This window comes from Rhipicephalus sanguineus, chromosome 11 (assembly GCF_013339695.2).
Source record: "Rhipicephalus sanguineus isolate Rsan-2018 chromosome 11, BIME_Rsan_1.4, whole genome shotgun sequence".
Lineage (NCBI taxonomy): Eukaryota > Metazoa > Arthropoda > Arachnida > Ixodida > Ixodidae > Rhipicephalus > Rhipicephalus sanguineus.
Genome location: NC_051186.1, coordinates 32,509,255 through 32,532,035, shown reverse-complemented (window position 1 = coordinate 32,532,035; position 22,781 = coordinate 32,509,255). Strand labels below are relative to the sequence as shown.

General features: G+C 45.3%; 1 protein-coding gene and 1 long non-coding RNA gene across 7 annotated transcripts in view; one reads left to right on the top strand and one right to left on the bottom strand.

Annotated features, from left to right (window-relative positions):
• The window catches only part of LOC119374220 (MAP/microtubule affinity-regulating kinase 3), a 209,561-nt gene that overhangs the window by 38,779 nt on the left and 148,001 nt on the right, over positions 1 to 22,781 (bottom strand). The window lies entirely within an intron of this gene.
• LOC125760405 (uncharacterized) overlaps positions 1 to 22,781 on the top strand; it is a 62,579-nt gene that overhangs the window by 36,607 nt on the left and 3,191 nt on the right. The window lies entirely within an intron of this gene.

The following is a 22,781-nucleotide window of genomic DNA, read 5'->3' as shown; positions in this document are numbered from 1 at the left end:
TACTATTCAAATGGGATTAGGTCATTCTTATTTTTTAATGTGCGTACTAGAGAGTGACATCATCGAGCGACACGGTGTCTACCCATCTTGACATAAAACAATGTTCTGTTTCACTCAAGGAATTTGAGCAAAAACACCCAGGGAAAACCTGGAAAACTCGGGGAATTTAGAAATGTCAACTCGGTAGACACCCTGGTTGATCACAAATGCAGTCCTGTTGCGATTGCTTGAAAGCCAGTGATCAATGTTCATAAAAAGGTGAAATACCACCTGTACGTAAAGAGCTCTTGAAAAGTGTTTGTCTTGTGGGGGTGCTATATCACCCCTGTAAAGGCGACTGCCGTAGCTTGGGCGCGGCCGCTGTGTTTGGAACGCACGTGCTTGGCGTAAGCGGAGACGTTCGTCCAAGGTCAGGGGTGCTCTGGCTGTAACCCGAGTTTAGCGCGGTGACGCCGGCATCACCGCCGCGAATTTAGGCCGGCGCATAGAAACAGGAGTGAGACTCTCTTTTGGGGTGTGGCTGCGCGCGCGGATGGATGTCTCCTCGCGGTGGGTCCGGGGGACGGTACCGCGGCTCGCTTCCCTCGGGCCCTCGTGGTGAGTCGTGCATCTGCGGCGCCGCATTTGTATTGTATTATGTTGTCTGATGTATGTCTTATGTTATATTGTATTGTATGTTTTACATTGTCTTGAGTGTGCGTATACGTTTAGCATGTTACTGTAGTGTCGCCGTCGGAGGTACCGTCCGGCGGGCTAGGAAGGCGGCTCAGCACCGGAGCGCCCGCAGTTGCGTCAAGACAGCCGGAGAACGGGGATGGGACTGAAGTTTATTAACAAAGAGATTCGGTCATACGATTTCGTACATGAAATACCCGTTGTGTGGCGCTCTGCGTCACACAATCGAAACCGAAACTGGTAAGGCGCGACACCACATCATCTCCCCCTAAAAGGGAAAGGAGTTGTACTCTGTATATAACATTATACAGTGGTAAGGCACTGAAATGTTTGTATGAAGTAACACGTTGGCACACAATCCTCGAACATCTTGTAAGAAAATGTGCAAAAATAAGTAACATCATTATACAATAGTTATCACATGTAGGAATGTATTCTTTATTAGAACAATATGTATGTGACCAGAGTTGACGTAGTTTGACTAAACTTGATGTAATGGATTTTTTATTTTTATTGCATGAGCCCATTTATGAACTAGTATAAGTAGTAATTAGGAACTTAATGTCAGTCGCCATTATATGTTCCCCAAAAACAGGATTATGCAGTAATATATGAAAGTAGTATATAAAGTAGTGTATAAGCAGTATAGTAGTATGTGAAACATGAGTATTATGAAGAAAATGTATATATCAAGGAACGTAGTCCTTGTACCGTGTCGGCTTTCTTCGGTGCCGTTTGGGACGAAGGGGACGGTTGGTAGAAGAATTTGAGCCTTGGGGCTCACCTACACGCTCGTCGGAGAGCGAACGCGGCAAAGTTTCAAGATTTTCCGTAGTCGGCATGTTAGTCGACATATCTATCCCCCCTTCGAGAAGCATTGCATTGGGGCTGGGCACATCAGCCGATTGTTGTGAAGGTGCCTGCAAGGTGGTTAGTGGAAGTGCAGGCTAGGAAGGCGGCTCAGCGCCGGAGCGCCCGCAGTTGCGTCAAGACAGCCGGAGAACGGGGATGGGACTGAAGTTTATTAACAAAGAGATTCGGTCATACGATTTCGTACATGAAATACCCGTTGTGTGGCGCTCTGCGTCACACAATCGAAACCGAAACTGGTAAGGCGCGACACCACAGTTACATCTTACAAATTCGGCCGGCGAGCTCGCCAGATATGTAATGAAGTGTGTTTAATAAACCTCCACGTTTTGTTGCCCGACCGCGTGAACTGTCTCCGTGTGTTCCGAGGGCGGCGGCGTTTATCGCTCAGACCCCACAGTCTAAGAAACAGCATCATTGTGGAGTGCTAAATAAACTACCTTGCATGGTCTGAAGTATTCAGAATTGTGCAATTTAGAGAGAAACAAGGAACTTTTTACTTGTGCTCTTCCTTATTTTTGTTTCCCAAAGTCATAACCACTGCAAATTCAGCTTTTGTGCTTTCTCTTTGCTTTAAAGATGTCATGCTGCTGTGTTTTGACCGCTTGCCCGGGCCACCGGTGAGAGACCTCTTGACACTGGAAGTGAACCAGGATTGTATGGAGATCGGGCAGAAGGTGTTGAGACTTTGGGAGCCAATAATCCAGAAGTCCCCACCGTGTGGAATCGTAGCACCGATTAACTCGGAAGACAGCACGTGAAGAGAGTGCAAGGAGCAGGCATTTGCACAGACAAGGCCGTAAAAAATGTTTGGGCAGAAGTGTTCGGAGAAAAATAAAAGGTTTGTGCGTGGTTCTATGGACATGGCTGGTGCTTGATCATGCAATCAGGCTTATTGCGCCTGATCATGAACACCACAAGACTATCTTGCTGTGGCTTGCTGGGTGGTCTGCTGGACCATTTAGTGCATTACATTGTTAATGTATGAGCCTATTATGTCCAGTTATTATTTCCTTCCCCTTCCTGCTGTTTTCCCACTCCATACACAACTTGGTGGCTCATATGCGAACTTAACGAAATTGACTTGACTGTTTGAAACTTCATTTAGTAAATGCATTTTAAATGAAAATTTTTTTAAACTTTCATACGTATGAGAATTGCTTAAAGTCTAGAGAGATAAGAGCGAACGAGTAAGAAAACAAGGGCTGGGATAATCCTTTATTTCTCTATTGCCCTGGGTGCATCCAAGACAGACCATTCATTAGCAGGATATGTAAAGGAGCTGTCTCGCTCACTGCTTTTAGCAATCGCACCCCAACAAAACTGGCAACAAATTCAGGTGCCACTAACGGAATCACTAGAGAGAGAGAGAACTTTTTGTTTTTTTCTTTCTGCATGAAATAGGTTAGACCTTGCGGCAGAAAGAGAAAAGACATTGTGAGTAAGCACATGTGCACCGAAGGTGGGCGGCCTCCTTAGTCCATTGTTCTGTCGCAAAAGGAGGTGGACCGTTCTATCGGGCCGCACGCGATTGGTGGCTAGTTTGACGGTCAAGACGTGAGAATAGGCAAGAACGGTCTTGGAACGGTCTCCGGCTCCGTTCTATCCACGGAGGAAGGAAAGAACACTGGAGAGGGCATGCCCAGCTGGCGCGCTGGCAGAGAAGTGTGGAGAAAATGACATCATAGCGGCCATATCTAGTAGGTACAATGGCGGCGTTGCTATGGTCATGCTGCTTTGGTCAGCGTATGCTTTTACGTTTAAAAGCATACGCTGAAAGCACGAAGAAGGACGTCAAAAACTCCACGCTTGGCCTTACACCGGAAGGTGCAATACTAGACTTGCGAGGTCATTACATTGACAGTTGAGGGGAAGATGGGGGCGCGGAGACTGTATTGTTGGCAAGATATGGCATCGCTTCCTAAACAAGCACAATGTTCGCGTTAAGCAAAATCCTTCTTGCTGACCCTCTTGACATCCTTTTCATCTTCTTTTTTTAAATGTGAAGCATTTCATGGCGAACTTCTGCGACTGAGCGTATCTATCTATCTAGCTGCCTACGACTTTGAGCTCTCCTGGCCGTTTCATTAATGGGATGTATACCAAAATTGGTATGACACAACATGACCGTATTACGAACATAAATGCCAGGTCATAACATGACAATCATGATATGCGTGTCATGAACAGCATGATTTACATGCCACGGTCTTGGGGCTCTTGCGGCCGTTTCGTTAATTTTATATATACCAAAATTCGTATGGCGTGACAATAGTGTATGACGAACACAAGCGGCAGGTCCTAATGTGCAAATCTTGAAAACCATGTCATGTACAGCATGAGTTACATTATATGGTCTCGGGGCGCCCGTGGCCATTTAAATGAATGGATACATACCAAAACTCGTATGATGGGACATTTCTATATGACGAACATAACTGACACATGGTAACATGAAAATCATGATATGCAAGTCATGTACGACATGATTTATATGCTACGCTCATGGTGGCCATTTAAATGAATGGATACATACCAAAACTGGTATGATGGGACATTTCTGTATCACGAACACAATTCTGACACATGGTAACATGAAAATCTTGATATGCAAATCATGTACGACATGATTTACATGCCACGCTCATGGTGCCCTCGCGGCCATTTCGCTAGCACGCCTGTCTCGCACCCAGGCTGCTGGCGAGCCGAGCGGATACTCTCGCACCCAGACGCCGGGCTGACCGGGCTGCCAAGGCGCACGCGGCCTGCACCAAGTAAACAGGGCAAGCTGCAGTTCTGAGGCTTTAAAGTGCGAAAAATTACCCGTTCACGCCGCTTCAGCGTATAAGAGCTCGTCTAGGCACTACTGCGTCGTCTTTGGATGCCAAAACAAGCAGCGCAACAGGAGGATATTAGCGTTGTCTGCGACGATTGCGATGCGCCACGGAAATAGTGCCGGTGCGGTGTTTTCAGCTTCGCCGCGAGTGGATAACTGTGATTCAAAAAAAAAAAAAAAAAAAACACTAGGAGCCGAGTGAAAATGCGCGAGTAAGTACACTAACTGCGCGTATTCTGCAGTGTGATGCCCACCTATTTCATTTTGCGAACCTAATTTGCGTTCTAAAAAGGCAGGGCGTGCAAACACGGACACAAGAAAGAAGTCAGGACACCACAAACGCCCTGCCTTTTTAGAATGAATACTTACCAGCTAGCTCAGCTCTCTGTTATTCTAATTTGCGTGATGCAGCTGGGTTGAAGGCAGGCGCGAGCTTTGTGTGTGGTGCACGTCATACGTTTGAGCGCTTCCTTTGACTAAAATCTAGTGCAAGGTAGTGCTTTCAAGCACAAGCAATCAGCATGCTTTGCCACTTTCAATGTACGTAGTATTAAGCTTTAGTGCTTTTGATGGCATCTACGCCTTCGAGATTTCGTCTTCAAAAAATAATAAATGGCACGGTGCTCCTCAACAGCTGGCCAGAATTTCGTGGTTTCATTTCAGTGTTTGATGCTGGTATTGCAAATACACGGGACACAAGAAACGCACACGAAAACACACACACGGCGCTGGGTGTCTTCATGTGCCTTTCTTGCGTCCTGTTTGTATGCGCTACCTACCATAGTAATAAAGTTTCAACATCATTGCGCGACCGCTAGCCAGCCGACATGTCGGTTCAATTTGTAGTTTATTTTCTACGTGCACAGCTGCTCCACTGAACGGTTTTTTCGCCTTGTCAAGTTATTTCAAGACCTTTCTGTAAAACGCTGAATAATCATCATCATAATTCATGTTATTATTATTATTATTATTATTATTATTGTTGTTGTTGTTATTATTATTTGGTATTTTATTTGTTGTCGCATTACTGCAGCTGAAGCAAGGAAATGGCATATTATGCAATGTGCTTCCCCCCCCCCCCCCCCCACTCCTGTAATTTTGTGAGAAGTTCAACCCCCCCCCCCCCCCCCCCCTGAGAGAAATCCTGGGTGCGCTAATGGGCGGAGAGGACTTATTGGATGACAGCGATGGAAAATAAGCCGGCTCTGAGTAACTACCGAAAAGGAAAAAACGAAATAAGGAGGGAAAGGTTTTATGATAATTCAAGGGGAAGCGCTTTACTGTTTGAAGCAAGGTCGGGCTGCCTTAGAACGCGTAGTTATAAAGCGAGATTCAGTAACGAAGAAGAACAATGTACATGCTGCGGGGGAACTAAGGAAACGATGGAACATGTACTGATTGAATGTGGCGATATTCACCCAGGTATACGTGTGGGCACGAGTCTACATGAAGCCTTGGGTTTTAGGGACAACAATGGAAAGCTGAACACGCCCGCGATAGAAATAAGTAAGAGACGGTTAGAGTATTGGTGGCAGAAAAGTAGAGATAAAGTACAAAAATAAATAATTGGGGGGGAAAAAAAAGGTCATTCTGCCTTAAGAGGCAGAGAGATGGACCGTGAATTTATATTTTTTGGTATAATAACATAGATTTAATCAATGTAGATAAGGCATTAGGACAACATGAAACAAGGAAGTTTTTTTTTCTTTTTTCTTTCTTTTTTTTTTTTTTTCCTTTTTTTCCTCCTTCGAGCCTGGTGGCAGACATGTCACCGCCCCGTTATAAAGGGGACGCTCATAGCATCCATCCATCCATCCAGCCGTCGCGTCGTCGCTCGCGGAAACGAATGCCGTGGTTGCATTCGAAGCTGCTATATGGTTCAGTTTTCGGCTGTACTCGCGTTGTTTAAAGTATAATGAAAACTTGTAAATTGGAATCATGAAGCACTTATCGGTCCGGGCAACCAGCCCATTTCGAAGGCACATGTCTTTCGCGGCTATTTGATCGAGACGCTCGCGCGTCGCCTGCTACCCACGAAACACAAAACCCCTATAAAACTTCTTTAAAACGTTTAAAACCTCTATAAACCTCTATAAAATGTTTTATGGAGGTTTCGTGTTTCGTGGGTAGTCCGATTCCAGCGATCGCATGCCAGTGATGCGCGGAAAATTGTTTTGTCACCGTTATGTTTGCTTGACTAAGAGTCGGTTAGAATAACTGAGAGCTGAGCTAGTTGGTAAGTATTCATTCTAAAAAGACTGGGCGTGCAAACACGGACACAAGAAAGAAGTCAGGACACCACAAACGCCGACTAACAACTGAAGGGACGCACAATGGCTGAAAAGAAAGAAGGCACGAAAACTTATCTGCGCATGCCCATGCAACAGGCGAACCTATCAATCCGGCACGCGTGGCGGTCTACGTGGAAGATAACTGTTAAGGCATTTGATTTTATCTTTATGCAAGTTAATCGACGGTTGGCTCACGCATGCGCTACCACTATTCTCGATATGCCATGCTTCAATCATCAGGCGCGTTTCTACATTTCTGTGACGGTACAACACTGCGCATTCATCGAATTTTGGCGTGCACTTACAATCTCGACAATGTAAAGATTAGAAGGTGAGCCTCCGGTTAGTGATCTTTTACGTTCTAATAATCTCTGGTTAATGCAGCGGCCCGTCTGTCCTACGTAGAAGCGGTCGCAGCTGAATGGGACCTTATACACCACACTTGTACGGCAATCAGTGAATTTGTTTGTGTATTTTGCGAAACAAATATCGGTTCGCTTCTTGTCTTTTACTCGCTCATTCTTCCTCTGCACAGCGGCACATATCTTACCTAGCTTATCGGCAGCCGTGAAAACAACATTAACGCCGTATCTACTACCTACTTTCTTTAGCCTGTGAGATACGCAATGAATGTACGGTATACCTACGACACGTTTCTTCCTAAACCGTGGCCACTGCATCACGAGGATACCCTACATCTAAAAGACGCGTAACCTGTGCGTTATAGCTATCACTCATTTTGTGCTCACACGACTTGGTGAGGGCTGATTTAATTAAGGCAAGACATGGCGATGCCGTTTTTTAGAGCCGAACGTCCACGTCCGGGAAATAACATCCGTCGTACAAACGGAGGACGTACATTTTCGGATGTAAAGAAACGTCCGCACTCTAAAGTACGGTGGAAGTCCAGTGGATGTTTGATTGCGGATTTACCAGCATGCAGCGAGCGTCCCGCGGATGTCCTCCCACGGACAATAATTGGTTTATGCTTTTGTCGGCGCTATAAGCACGTACGTGGAGCTAAATGCTATGATCACGATGATTTCAATAATATGTAAAACATCAGCAAAAGTCGTTTGATTTTACATTGAAAGTGACTGCCACTGCAAGTCATACTGCAAAATCACCTCCTGGCGTAGTGCTCAAGGAAATATAAAATCTTCAAAACCACCTATTTTTAATTGTTTTTCGAAAACCGAAAGAAAACGGCTAAAAAAAACCTCTACTCGCTGAACCGGTGTTTTGGTCGGTCTTGTCGCCGTACGTTATTGTGGCGTTTCGGTTTCGCGTTGCCCGTTCAGCTCCAATCGTCATGGCCATCAACAGTGAGAACCGACGGAACAATCGTCAAATCGACGGAACAACGTTGCAGCTGGGCTTTTTCGCGCGCCTTTCGAGACGCTACAAGTGTCGCACCACATCAACTGTGCGCATTGGGAACACGGTGAGCGAATTTTTATTCTGTGCATGTTGTTAGAGGGCCATTTTTTGCGCGGGGAGTGCTGACGCCGTTAACAAAACTGCGGTTAGGCCTACCGTCACAACTCGCGTACTCAAGTCAAACTTTTGTTCTAAAAAGACAGGGCGTGCAAACACGGACACAAGAAATAAGTCAGGACACCACAAACGGACGGCGTTTCTGGTGTCCTGACTTCTTTCTTGTGTCCGTGTTTGCACGCCCTGTCTTTTTAGAATGAATACTTACCAACTAGCTCAGCTCTCTGTTATTCTAAGCGTCAAACTTTTGTTCTGGCTTCCTACGCACGTCGCGACCACCTGACGGGCGTGCTTGCGAGAAAACAAGCAAGGAGACTAAGAAATTGATTGAAGTTTTTGCGAATTGTTGTAAACACAACCGTCTTTGTTCCGAGGATTCCTTGTTAAACGTACCGAAGCATCATGGTCAAGCGGTCGGAACAGCTCAGAAAGCTTAAATCTCATACGTGTAAGAGGACTGCCGCGAATACCTAGCACCCGTAGACACCGATGACGGGGAACAATGTACAGATGTCGCTTGAGATCTGCTCACGTTTGTGCGTACAGTAGTGACAGCCCAAACCCCATATGCGCAAAAATGCACGCGACAGCGACGAGCGATGCTATGAGCGACGAAACGAGCCGTTCGCGCGACGTGTCGCGTGGTCGATTTCGCACGATCGCTCGGTTTTTCAGATTTGGAATCCGTCGCTCGTCGCCCGGAAGTGCTGTGCTCAAGCAGCCAATAGAAAAACACCGGAACAAGATGCATCAGTGACGTACTGCTGATTCTCGCCGCTTTCTTATCGACGCGCATCAACAACAACGTTAATCAACATGGCCAACGGCATAGGCGGAGAGTTTTCATTTTACCGGAGGGGGCGGGGGCCCGGCTTGCTCTTCCACATTTCTCTCTCACTCTCCCTGTATTCGGTTATATATATAGCTGCGGTTATATATATATATATATATATATATATATATATATATATATATATATATATATATATATATATGTGTGTGTGTGTGTGTGTGTGTGCGTGTGTGTGTGTGTGTGTGTGGAAGACCCTAGATTTATTTTTCAATTTACACAAAGACATCGATCCACCTCGTAACTCTTGGCTCGAAGCGAAAAACGTCGCGTAGGCGACCTTTTTCGTTGACTGCGTCGCGTAAAATCGATTCACGCAATGCGTGGGGTTAGGCTTTACTTTGTTAAAACATGCGCCACACAGGAGCGAGTAGGCTAACGCTATCACGGGAAGCTTTAATTATATGCCAGTGAGTTCAATTCAAGATGGCCGAAAGTAATTCTGAGATGGTAGCAAATATCATATGCTACCACAACACCTTGTGCGAAGCTGCGGTTATGAATCTGGACGAGTAATGGAGTTGCTCATTGGTGGCCGAACTTTTAGTAAAACCCTGTTCTGATAAATCAAAACTGCGTACAATCTTTTCTCGACACTTTTATAAGCAGGCATGTCGATGGGTACCAATATGTAGGCAACCAAAAAATTACCAGTTTTTTTTTATTGGCGAGTAAGTTTGTGCGAAAGCGTTCACTGACTGACTGTGCCGGGATTGCTTTGTATTCTCAGTATCATTTTTGTCTTCTCAAACCGATCACTACGGGGTTCAAGACAATTAGAGCGCAGCTCTTAGGCGTCCGTTCCTGCATTGAGCGGCATCGCCGTTGGCGTCGGCGGCGTAACCGATAGCGCGAACGAGGACGAAAGAGAGCGAACGCGGAGTCTGTCGATATCACGAGGTACTGGCCTCTAACCTCGCTTTCTTCCTCTGTCGCTCGCGTGCATGCATTGCAGGGCTGGCACGTGCACTGCGGCTGGCTTCGCTTGTCGTAACATGGCTGTGGGCGTTTCACTTGGTTCGCGACAGCTGCAATGCACAGAGTATATAGTGTGCGTAGCACTCGAGCGCTGGCAGTGTCTGTGGCAATATGTAACGAATGTTACGTTGCTACAACCGCGGACAGTCAAAACTTCAAACACAGCTGGCGTTGCCTAAACGCGAGGCTGCGCTCAGCGAATTAGGCAGTATCGTAATCGCCGGTAAATTTTTTAAATTTGTCATAGCTGAAGTCGTCGCTTCAGTTGTTCATCAGCACAATATATTCTGCACATAAAAATACGTTTGAGGGGCATTTTTCCATTGAATGTTTGACTTGTCACTGGCCCGTGTGCCGAACTTTAAATGGCTGAAATGACAAAGAAGCGGGCATAAACAGCCTCCTGTAAAATAGCTGCCAGACAGGACGACCCGGGGACCTAAGCCAAGCTCTTAAAAAATACCCTGGGCCGGCGCCAGGGGGGGCTCTGCCCCCCCATGAGGCAGTCCGGGGGGGGGCCCAAGCCCCCTAGCCCCCCCGTACTCTCCGCCTATGGCCAACGGCGACGAACGCAACGTTGACGTTGAACGTGAACGTGCCCTCAGGGACGGGAACTACAAGTCCCGCGCCGTCTGTGACGCGGCTTGGCGGCACGTAGCAGCAGTGATGGGATCGAAAAAAATGCTGCAAGACAATGATAAACATTTTGTGTACCTTTAAGCAACAAAACATCGTATTTTACATTGCATACCGCTGACTACGGGCCACTTTTGGCACGAGTAAACGCCCTCATGCCAGCAACAGTGGAGATCGCTCGCTGAAGCCGTCGCGTGAATGGGGTTTGCCCATCCAAGCGACCGCTTGCGCGAAGACGATCTACGTCGCGGCGCTCGTCGCTGTCGCGTGCATTTTCGCGTATATGGGGTTTGGCTTTGATGAAGAGCGCGAAAGCGAACTCCCATAGTAAGTGCAAGTGCATGCAGTCGCCGAGGTGTTCCTTCCATAGACATGGGTGTCACTTCCACGCAACAGCATTGTCGTAAACCAGTAGAACAAAGGTAGGCGTATAAGATGAGTAAGGAAGAATAGGCATACCAGTGTGGTGCATTAACAAGGTAGTAACAAGGCACAGATAACGATAACGAACAACGATAGGATAAGTAGAGGCAAAGAGCGCTGATTTGCTGGTGCCTATCCCGACCTTTTAACGTCTATGCGCTGTTAATACCTTAGTAATGGATCCTTACCAACTCGCCCAACCTCCATGCGTGGATTCGATTTTACTGCAGAAGTGTCCTTCGACTATTAAAATTAGCTGTCTAGATCACGACTCGTCCCTTGAGGTGGTCATTCAAATAGGCTATATTGTGCGATGTCTTGATGATTATCCACAAAGCAAGCTTGCACTGTTTTGTTCTCCCATACCTCACATGTTTATAATCACTGTGCACCTTTATGTTTCTGCAGAACAAGTGGAGGCCATTGTCATTACCATTGGGTTGCAAATGATTGGAGCCATGATCAAGGGACTGTAGGTGCATCTGAGAAAAGTTCCTGCTTGGTTGTGTGTGCCTGTGCGACTGAACCTTGTGCAACTTTGGAAATCTTCTGTGGACTGTGCAACAACAAGGCATGTTCTGTAGACTGAAGGTAGCTACCCCATGGTATTTTTGTTTTTATTTTTGGAGATATTTTCACGTTCCTATTGATAGCTTGCATGTGGTTTCATGGATTCAGGTTCTTAACATGCTGTATTCCAACATGATCGCTTTGATGACATCTAGGTAGCATAATTAGGTCACAGTTAACCGACTTCGATGTGATCACAATGCCGCTGGATTGTTCTGGGCTCTGTGCATGCATAAGAAAGAACCTGATGCGGTGTACTGATAACATTAACGTGACATGGCAATTACGATGAGGTCACTGCAAGCCATGCATTGCTTCTTTTTATTGTGCCTCTGTACAAAATATGTGCGAGGAAACCACAACATTAAATACGAGATATCTTTTGCCTAAATTTCTGTTTGTCCTATATGTGTATCTATTTGTTGACCCACTGTTAGCATTGAAGATGCCAGTGCATGGTTCAAACACACAGTGTAGAGTGCAAGCGGTTTTTTTAGCTTTCATTTGTCATCTGCATCGCATCACATAGCACTATCTTGACGTCACTGCAAAGCCGCACTTTTGTGAGACCAGTATTCAGCCCTCTTGTAAAATAACCTGCAAGAGCCTGTTAATACACATAATTTTACGTCACGAAGGATTCTGTTATCTTCTACATAATATACATTGCTGTTATTGCATAGCCATACTTTTGTGAGGCCACAGTGTTATGTGTATAATTTAGTGCGAGATACCTTCACGTCTTATTTTTTTTTTTTTGTGTTTGTGTTTTAGTCACATATACCGGGTGTCCTATACCGGGTGTCCCAGCTATCTTTAGCCAAGGGTTAAAAAATACAATGTTAGAGGCAGGTGAGTGAAATCAGTTGCAAATTGCTGACAGCCACCTTGCACACAGACAATTTTCTGTTACGTAATTGATTAATTTATTAATTAGGATTATTTAATTAAGTCGCTAATATTGGCTTTAGGCAAGAAACGCAACTTGCAAAGTTCGACAGCGTCTTCAGAAACCCCCATTGCATAATTTGCGATAAAGAAAGTCTCACGTATACAATTTTTTCCAGGCTGCAAAAAGAACCACGGGGTTAAGCCACAGCTGAGAGCAGCATCACGTGGTTCTTTTTGCAGCTTGGAAAAAATCGTATATGTGAGACTTTCTTTATCGCAAATAATGCAATGGGGGTTTCTGAAGACACTCTCGAACTTTGCAGGTCGCATTTCTTGCCTAAAGTCAATATTTAGCAATTTAATTCATTAATCCTAATTAACAAATTAATCAACTAGAGAACAGAAAATTGTCCGTGGTGCGCAAGGCGGCTGTCAGCAATTCGCAACTGATTTCATTCGCCTGCCTCTAATATTGTATTTTTCAACCCTTGGCTAAAGATAGCTGGGACACCCAGTATATTTGCTGCACCAAGAACATTTTCCTGCTACAAGAAAGGTGTGCCTTAGCGAAGTATCCCAATCAGTTTTCTACATTGTGTATACATTGCTGTATGTTGCATGCTGTAGTTCTACTTTATGTAGATTAACTTTTCTGTGCAGTCCATGCTCTGGATATGCCCACAGATAATGTGTCATTGCTAACAGTCTATATTCATCACATCCAATGAAAGAGTCCATCTGTTTTTTTTGCATCATGTGGATTACTGTTTATTGTTGGAAACATGCCATTTCATGTCTGTACAAAATGTGTGTGTATTCCTTGTGCCCGATATTTGTTCATTTCTATTCTGTTCCTTTAGGTTGCAGTATTGTAGTTCAGGTGTAAGCGTTGTCAATTTATTCTAGTAATTTCATTTTCCTTCAGAAAAACATGTTAACATCACTGCTTTAGCTGGACAAGTAAAACAAGTTAAGGGCAGATTACTTAGTAAAGGAACACTAGACTTTATGCTGTGTTAAGTGACTTCAAGGTGCATTTATTATTTCTCTTCTGTGCTACTCTACTGATGTTGAAATTAACATATACACTTTATCTTGTTATTTTCAATTCTTGTGGGTCCTTATCAGCTTTTAGTTAATGTGTTCATATGCTAGGGTCTGCTGTGCCAGGTGTTATTATGCATACAAGTGATGTGTTTGCAGCATGCTTTTTAATAAAAATGCTGTTGATCTGCTTTATGTGCAAGTCTATGCCTCTATGCCTCAGTCAGATCGTCACGAAAAGCTGCACAAGTCTTATTAAAAGGCTTATATGCATTATTTCTGATGACTGTGTACCAAAGCAGTCAACATTAAAGATGTTGAACTTGCTGGGAATGCTATGGGTGTTGTTGAATGGGTTGCTGCTGTGGATCTTGTGCCCTGTGCTAATATGTTGTCACTCATCCAACTGTTACCAGTGAGACTGTCCTGTATTTGCCTTGGGGTACTTATTAGTGAACGCAACAGCACAGTAAAGCAAGTGAAGAATGGTGCATATAATTGGTGCTCTGATTCTTGAATAGAGTACAACCTCTAAAGCATGGAAAAAGCTGAAGTATGACAAGCGATACACCAAAAAAACCAACTCGTACTTCTCCATTTTCAATGCTTCAGAAGCTGTACTCTATGCACCATGCTTCACTTTCTTTACTGTGCTGTTGCATTCACAAATATGTGCCCTCAAAGCAACTAAAAGACCTTCTTACTGGCAAAGTTTCCATGGGTGACAACATATTACCTCGAGACACAACATCCTCAGCAAGAGCCCATTCACCCATTCAACATATTTAAAGTAAGTTACATTGGTGTGCAGTCATCATAAATGTATGAGAACCGCTTCCACGTGCACCAAATTAGCCAAAATATGCATGATAAAGGCACTGTATATTAACTTGAATAGTCATAACTGTTAATTTAGATATTAGGCTTGTTAATGTGGAACTGAATGATGCATGTAAGTCTTTTATTAACCCCTATGTGCCCAGTGTCCTACATATAGGACGCTTCTTTGATGCACTCCCCAATACATCACTATTTCATTAGCTGATGAGTAGCGCCACCTACAGCACATCAAGGAGGCCTCAATGAGGCCTGCTTGATGTGCGGTAGGCGGCGCTAGTAATCAGCTAAAGAAATAGCGATGTTAGAGTGCATCAAAGAAGCGTCCTATATGTAGGACACTGGGCATATATGGGTTAATTAAGGCTTCAAAAATTCCGGATTTATCACGGATGTCCGCATTTAAAATCCGACAAGTGTCCCGTGGACGTTCATGTCCAAATTATTGAGTCCGGCGGATGTCTGAATATCCGTGAAAGACGTGTCCAGGACGTCCAGTTTAACGCCTTTTTGTTTGCGCGGGACGGTCCGTCAGATATCCGCCGTACGTCATTGGGATCTGTACGGATGCCCACTGGACTCGCGAACATCCGGCACTGAACATCCATCGGATGTACTGGGGATTGTTTGTGGTCCATTGGGTAGTAAAGCTCAGCCCACCTCCATTTAATTCAAATTTCTCGCTCACGGAAGTTACCACCTTTACGAAGTCCTCACCACTACAAAAGATCAAGTAATCGTCCGCATAACGAAAAACCTTAATAACCGAATTACCTAAGGCGCCTTCCAAAAGATTGTCAATCTTGCTAAGGTATAAATCACTAAGAACCGGAGCAACCTTAGAACCAATACATATCCCTGATTTCTGCACATAAACGCCTTCCTTCCAACCTACAAGCGTCGACTTTAAATACATGGAAAGGATTTCTAGAAATGCCCCGGTAGAAACACCACATTTATCGGTGAAAACCGTCTGGTGCGCTTGTTCGTTAATACATTCATTAACACAATTTAACAAGTCCTCATGCGGCAAAGAATAATACAGGTCTTCAATATCCATACTAAAAGCTTTACAACAGCCGGGGTTCTCCTCTGAGAGGAACTGAACTAGCGCCTGAGAATTACACATACGAAAAGGGTCTGAAAAACTCAGACGTTAAGCAGTTCTGCAAATAACTAGATACAGCGACTTGCCAGGTGTCTTGCTCTGAAACGATTGCTCGAAATGGGATCTTGTTCTTATGGGTATTGGCTGAAAAAAAACAATTCTAAAGTAAGTGATTTAGCCTTCTTGACATTACAAGCTATTCTCTCAAGATTATGTCTTAACAAAAGGTCGACAGCATGTTGCCTAACTACCGATGGCTTAAGTTTTACCGTCCTAAAATTCTTTTCTATGGCTGTTAATGCTTTTTCTGAGAACAAACTGTCTGGCATAATTACAAAATACCCTTCCTTATCTGAAATTACTGGCCTGAGTTTCTTCTCGACACAGTAATTAACCAAAGGCCGGAGAGGATCAGAACACTTGAGATGCATATTAGAACCCTTGATGCTAGCAACGCAGTCTGAAATGCAGTGGGAACGCTCTTCTTCAGGAACAAGTCTAGTGATTGTACGCGGCAAACTTAAAACGTGTATTGGTTTCAGGTTCGGCTCAAAACAGTATTTAGGACCTAAGGCTAGGGTTTTGCAGTGACTATCATCTAAGGCAGCTCCTCCAAGGACTAGCAAGTTATTTTGCGGTGAAACAGTAGAAATTTTCTTCCTCTTACATGGTTGAAGTTCTCGAAGTTTTACCCTCCATATGAATTCCGCATGCTGGTTAGCTACCCTCATCCAGTCGGCGTACATCTGCTTCTGGCGGCGATCGTCACGCGAAGTCGAGCAACGGACCTTGAGGCATTCCTGGTAAAATCTCACTTGACGCCATGATTCCGCGGTCAATATGGCACATATCCTCCTGGCATGTCCGGTAGATGGTTGCAGAAAGCCGCACAAAAGTTGAACTTCAACTGGGCAAACTCTATTCTTAGAAAACCATGAAAAAGTTCTAGCACGGACCAAGCAAATAGCAATTAAAGAAGCCAAAGAGGCAGGATTGTTCAGATAAGTAGGAGAACAAGGAAAAGGACTCAGAGTACTAGAAATGAAGCTTAGAAATCTTTTTCGGGGGGGGGGGGGGGGTATGTAGGTTCGTGCGTGTGTTTGTATGTGTGGGTGAATATATGCGCAAGCAAAATTGAAAAATTTCGAGGGGGGGGGGTTGAAACCCCCAACCCTCCTCTTGGCTACGCCCCTGATCATTTTTTAAGTTTAAAAGCTTGTTATACGGGCTTATATGTTATAATATGTTATATGTATAGTAATTTTTAAAGTGTGACGTATTTTATCGGTTATAACTTGCATCTTACTGAAATTGAAATTCTGCTACTATTTGATGCTACTAAACGCTACTAAACGTAGCGTTTAGTAGCGTAGCGCTTAGTTTAGTAGCGTTTACTTGCAGCAAAAAGAATGACAGTCGCACATGCCTCGTTCCAATTAAAAAAAAAAAAAACGCTGTGCAGGTTAGTTGGGCCTCGACAATATTTATGCTAATTTTTTTTATATAATGTGTGATGCATACTATTCGAACTATTCGATTCAAAATTATTCGACGTAATCACTGTTCGCTTCGAACCTAAAATGTGCTTTTCGGACATCCCTACCGCGAAGGCTTCTGTGCGGCGTTCCACGGTGCCTATGAAAGCCTCCTTTCGGGACTGTGGCACGGGAGTATTGGCCTCGAGATCTTGGAGTGGCGCCCTCTCATGTGTGACGTCAGAGCGGGGGCTCCGCTCTCAACCGCGCTGCAGCAGCCGCTGCTCCTGTATGCGGATCGTCTGCTTCAGGCGGGAACTTTGTCGAACGAACAGCCTCGCGACGGTCAACTAACGCCTGGAACGAATGTTTTCGAGTGTAATCTTGAACTTGTTTTAGTTGCGGCCCAATCGACAGGGCCAAGCAATCCCCCGGATGGTCGACGAGTGCCAGGGGCGTAGCCAAGGGGGGGGGGGTTGGGGGGGGGGTTCAAACCCCCCCCGAAATTTTTCAATTTTGCTTGCGTATATAGGCACGCACACATACAAACGCACGCACGAACATACATAAAGTATGGTTGAACCCCCCCCCCCCCCCCCCCCCGAAATAAATTTCTGGCTACGCCCCTGACGAGTGCGCCGATGCCACCGGCCGCATTGCTGGTTAGAAAGTGAAACTATGTGTGAGTGTTCTCGCTCGTTGTCTTGTTTCCGCCGTACAATACTTATTACTTTAGGTGGTGCTTTCGATATTTCAGTAAGCGTGCCCTTCTCCAGCATCTACAAGTATGTAGATAAAGCTTGTGAAAGGTAGCGGTGCCTCATCGAGGGTGAGGCAGTGTACGACGCAGGCCACGTTGTTGAATGCGCGGTCGAGGCCGTCAACGGAGATCGCATCACCGCCGCTGCTTTCGTCCTGCAAACAAGTGCGCAAGTGCCGCCTTGTTGCACACCCCCCTGCCGATGCCCATGATCGCAGTTTGTCCCGTAATGTTGGTTCAGTGAGAACGATATTACGTCGTAGTTCCTATTAATACCGCACAGGGCCGTCACATGGGTATTAGAATATAACAAATAGTTAATCGCTGATTATACCACGCACAGGGCCATAGAGATTAACGTGGCAAAGGCAATCTGGGTCCAGTTTCACGCCACGCAGCCTAACGAAAAGCTTAAAGAGCTCCGCTTTTAAAAAAGCGTCTGCACTGCCTCAGGTGAAAACTTTTAGAGAATGTGAAAGCGGCAACAGGTTTCGCTTATGACATTATGATAAGCAGTCCGCTAGGCGCGCGCTTGCCTTCATAAGTAAAATACGTATGTACGCCATCCAAATGCAGCCGTAGTCTCAGATATCCTGCGCCGCTCAGCTGAGCTCACGAGGCGCGCTTTCCTTCGAGGCGATTCGGAGGCCGCGTCGTTGTATCCTTGTCTAGGGGCCTTCGCGGCAGGTTGTGGGACGGCACCACACCTGGTGTAAGTCGCCTATGCTTATAGCCTGCGTGCAATAAACGCCTTAAGTATTCAAGCTTACCTAAGAGTCGCGCGTACGGTGGGTAGCAGAAGTCACTGTCCGCGGCGAAGTGCTTGCTGCACACGGTCGATGAAGGCGTGGGGCGCTTTCCCATTCTGAGCTTGACGATCCACTTCTTCTTCAGCTTTAGGTCCTTAGGGTAGTTGTGAAAGCTAACGCCTTTTTCACGAGTGGACGAACTACACTGAGGCACAGAGCAGTACTAGGGTGGCTAGAATGGGGAGGTGTGAAAAGCGAGCCGTGTTTCCCTTGCCCGAAGGTGCCGCGTTGCGCGATCCCTCCGCTAGGTCGAGATATAGCGCGGCAGTCGGAGGCGCTGCCTGCTCGCATGGCGGATGGGGGAGCCGGCAGTGTAAGCCGCTTGCGACGGAAGCTTGTCAGCTTCGTTGACGTGCACGTGCTTTTACGAGTTCCCTGTGTTAGTGTTCCTTGAGAGGAATGACGTGTACAAAAAAAAGAAGAAACTCAGCGACCATCTTAACGGATTCGCGCAAACACCGTGTTTTGTGCCAGGCGCTGCAATTCGGTGTGCAGAACACGTGCGGAAAAAGTGTCACTTTCCCGTGCGCCGGCATGCAGACAGATTAGCAGTTTGGAAGCGGGCAATCCCAAAGGCCGACAGAGCGATACAGCGAGAATTCGGCCATCTGTGAAAAAACATTTTGACACAAGGTAAACGTACTGAACCCGTTCCGTTCAAGTGCTGCAAAGGTTTTTGCGTGCGTCTGTGACAAGCACGTGCAAGTGATAAACGAATTAATCTGAACGTTTTATCTTCTTCTTCTGTTTTATTTTATTTATTATACTTTCATCGTCAATAAACAGCAACGCAGCGATGCTCACCTTGTGTATTTAATCGCGGGCTACGCAGTTACAAAGCGCATTCTGCTATCGGGCTGCACACACTGTAAAAGTGCGTACATTGTGCTAATAGAAAGCACTGCATGACAGCTGCAAAGTCAGATAACTATCAACTGGGATATTTGAGGGCTGCTGTATCAATCAAAGTTACTATACAACTTGACAAAGATATATATGTAAAGCAGGCTGACACTCGGGTTCAGCACAGTGCGCTTGTATTCAAAGATAGGAGCCAGCTTGTTGCAGCTCTGTAAGGAGCGTGTTGCAGAAATTGGCTACGTCGAACATGTGAAGAATTGACAACATCAGTGGTCAAATTCTTTTGCATCACGATCGAGGGTTCATTTTCCTTTGAAGGGGCTCAACCAGGCATAAAGCGAGGACAAATAAAAAAAAGTGAATACATGTGCATCACCTACAAGAGTATCCACCAGTGTGTTGCTCAGAAAATGATGCTAATTAAATTTTGTTGAAGCCATGAAACTATAATTGCTGTCTCAATTTCTATTCAACTTTGAGCATACTGGCTCCGTGACGGCGCGACCTCGAGTGTAATACAAATTCAGCATTGAGTACATGGCAAGGAACAAATGGACAAGGCAAGGCGCACTCTCGAGGTATACTTAGTAGTACGAGTAACTACAATGTTATCGCGTGATAATGTTAGAAAACGTCGTCAAAGATAACGTTCCTGCAGGAAGGAGCTTTCTCTTTTACTCCGTAAATGTGTAAATCTTATGAAGATGAAGATATTTTTGCCTTCATCAAACATGTAAACATTAATTGTTTCATTCTAAATAACACTTCATCGAAGAATGGTTTCATTGTGGAGGCTCGAATTATGCCTGGTTGTTTGTTGGCTGCCGAAAGCTTCGCACTAATGCCGTGATCTTTGAGTGAGACATAAGTGTATTGGCAATTCGTAAAAATGTTTATGTTGATAAAGCTCTTTCACTGGCGGAAATCTAGCAACGACCGACGCGAGTGCATGGTCGTTGGCAGGGGGCATTTCCCCCGCCTCCCTGAAGCCACACCAGCGTTCCCCCACTCCACCATACGCGATGCAGCACGGGTTTGCACCCATGAAGACAAAATCCTGCCGACGCCCATGCGCGAGTGCATTACCACAGCGCAAGCTGGCAGCGCCCCCGACTACAGCGCCACCGCTGCGGGATCGCGAATGGGGCCAACTTAGAGCGACCGGTTTTCACACCTCCCAATTCTAGCCACCCTAGCAGTACTTCACCATTGCGCAGCACTCGCCGCGGCGACAAGCGGCCGCAGTTCTAAAGAACAAAGAGTTGTTGTTCTAAATGAACGTTAAAAGCAGACCCACGGTTGTTCGAACAGCGTCAGTAGCCACCATACGCAAGATAACCAATTGAACTGCTTTTTTTGTTGAGATTTACCACAACGATGGTTTCAACACGGCGCTGGGCCTACGTAGCAGACGAAAGCGCGCGAATCCCCGCTCTGACGTCATACAGGCGCCGTTCGCAGCGCCGCCATCGGTCGCACACCAGGCCAATACAAGACATACAAACCGGTTCGCTGCAGCGGCGGCGGCCTGCGCATCAGCTTCTCTGCAGTGCACGATTGCTAGCGGCGTTTCGAAAACAGATGAGCAACTCCGCCACATAAAAGTAACATTTACAGCCATAGAGTTTCCTACAAGGAAACTCTATGGCTCTGCCAGTTACCACGTAGAGCACCAAAATAATTACTTTTTACTGAAGTAGAATTTTGTACCCTGCCCTCTCTAGGTCAAATGTTAAAACAAAGTTTTTGATTCAGAATTTTTTAAATACACTTATTATTGCTGAATATGTTGAAAAACCACATTCTTGCGCTTTTCTGAGCACTTTGCTTTTTATAGTCGAAAAAAGTAAGCAAATTATAAAATATTGCACCACAAAGCATGGCCTCTGCAATATCAACCAATTTAATTACGAATTTCGGAGGCCAAGTAAAAAAAAAACTTGGTGTACTATGATAGAGAAATGGTAGCACTAAGCGCGGCTGTTGCTTCGAGGTCAGTGGTCGTGTGTAGTGGAGACGTATTTAGCAGGTGCGGCCTGTTTTACTTAATATTTCTGTCGAGGAAAAATGAAAAGATTTGCCAAAGTTTAGTTCGCAAGTTACCTGTCATAAACCGTCAAAGCCTTCGGTCATGTGCCCTCTCTTCCCGCAAAAAAATCTTTCAAATGATTGCTTCTTTACAAAAATGATATCGTTGATAACGCAAGAGCAAAGCTAGTTGTGATCATGAACAACACCCTCACGCTGTCACCGCGCATTGTCACTGTTTCGTGTTGCTGCTTTGAACGAGATTAAATGAAGACAGTTGATCGCCAACATAAGCCAATACAAGCCGACATTTCCATTTCGTTTAGCCAAAGAGCGAGTAAATTCGGTGGGTCAACTTGGTCAGAAATATTCATCGTACCCTAGGTGTTACAGATGTGGTTGGTGAAGGCCCAAGAAGGCTTGAACTAATTCGCAACTAGCCGCTAAATTTTTTTTTTATCCTCCGGGACTGCCATAGCTTACTAACAAAAAAGCCCCTGTTGGGACTGCAGAAATAGCGCCTGTTCCTCACCTTCAAACCCTCTACCCCCATCCACTCACTCAAATGCGCACTTGTTGCCGGCGGCGCTAGTCGGCGTCGTCCACTGCGGAAGAAACTAGTGTAGCTCCTCGTGCTTCGTCTGCACGAGTACAATGCCAAAGCGAACTGCGGATGCGCAACCACGATGGGCGCAATGATCGGAAGTCGCACACACATGCACAACACGAAAAGCGGCTCGCATAAGGCGTTCAAAGTGTTCAGTTTAATGCAAAACATATACTGCTCAGTGCAGCTCATCTTGTCTCACAAGAGTGCAGCATGGCCTTCGTCTTCTAGTGTTGCAAGAATGCAATGCTTCCAAACTTTCTGTGGTTTGTGGTACTTTTTGTTCCGTTTAGAGATCACGCCAGATTTTCCACCCAATGAGACATATATGGCTTTTGCCTTAATGTTTCGCATTTACAGTCAGTGAGCTACTCTCCATGAAACATCCAATACGCACAACTCGAACCCCCAATGTGAGTTTAGTTTATGTGAAAGTGCCACAATGCGAGCGTTCCTGTGGTTGTGCATCAGCGGCATCAGTCAATGCATTTTGCAAAAGTCTGCTTGCAAATCAATGATCTATATATGCTGAACATCAACTTTACCTTCTCTAGATTAAACGTCTGCAGTGCATTTTAATCGCCAACCTGTGGGCAACTTCTTTTCGGCACTTGATATGTACTACTAAAAAAAAGTAAAAAGTCGATATTCAGCTTTGAAAAGTATGACATGCGGCAGAAAAGCTCCAAGGAAAATTATAGTTTCTGTGCCTGTCAGAGGCAAACTTATTCCAAT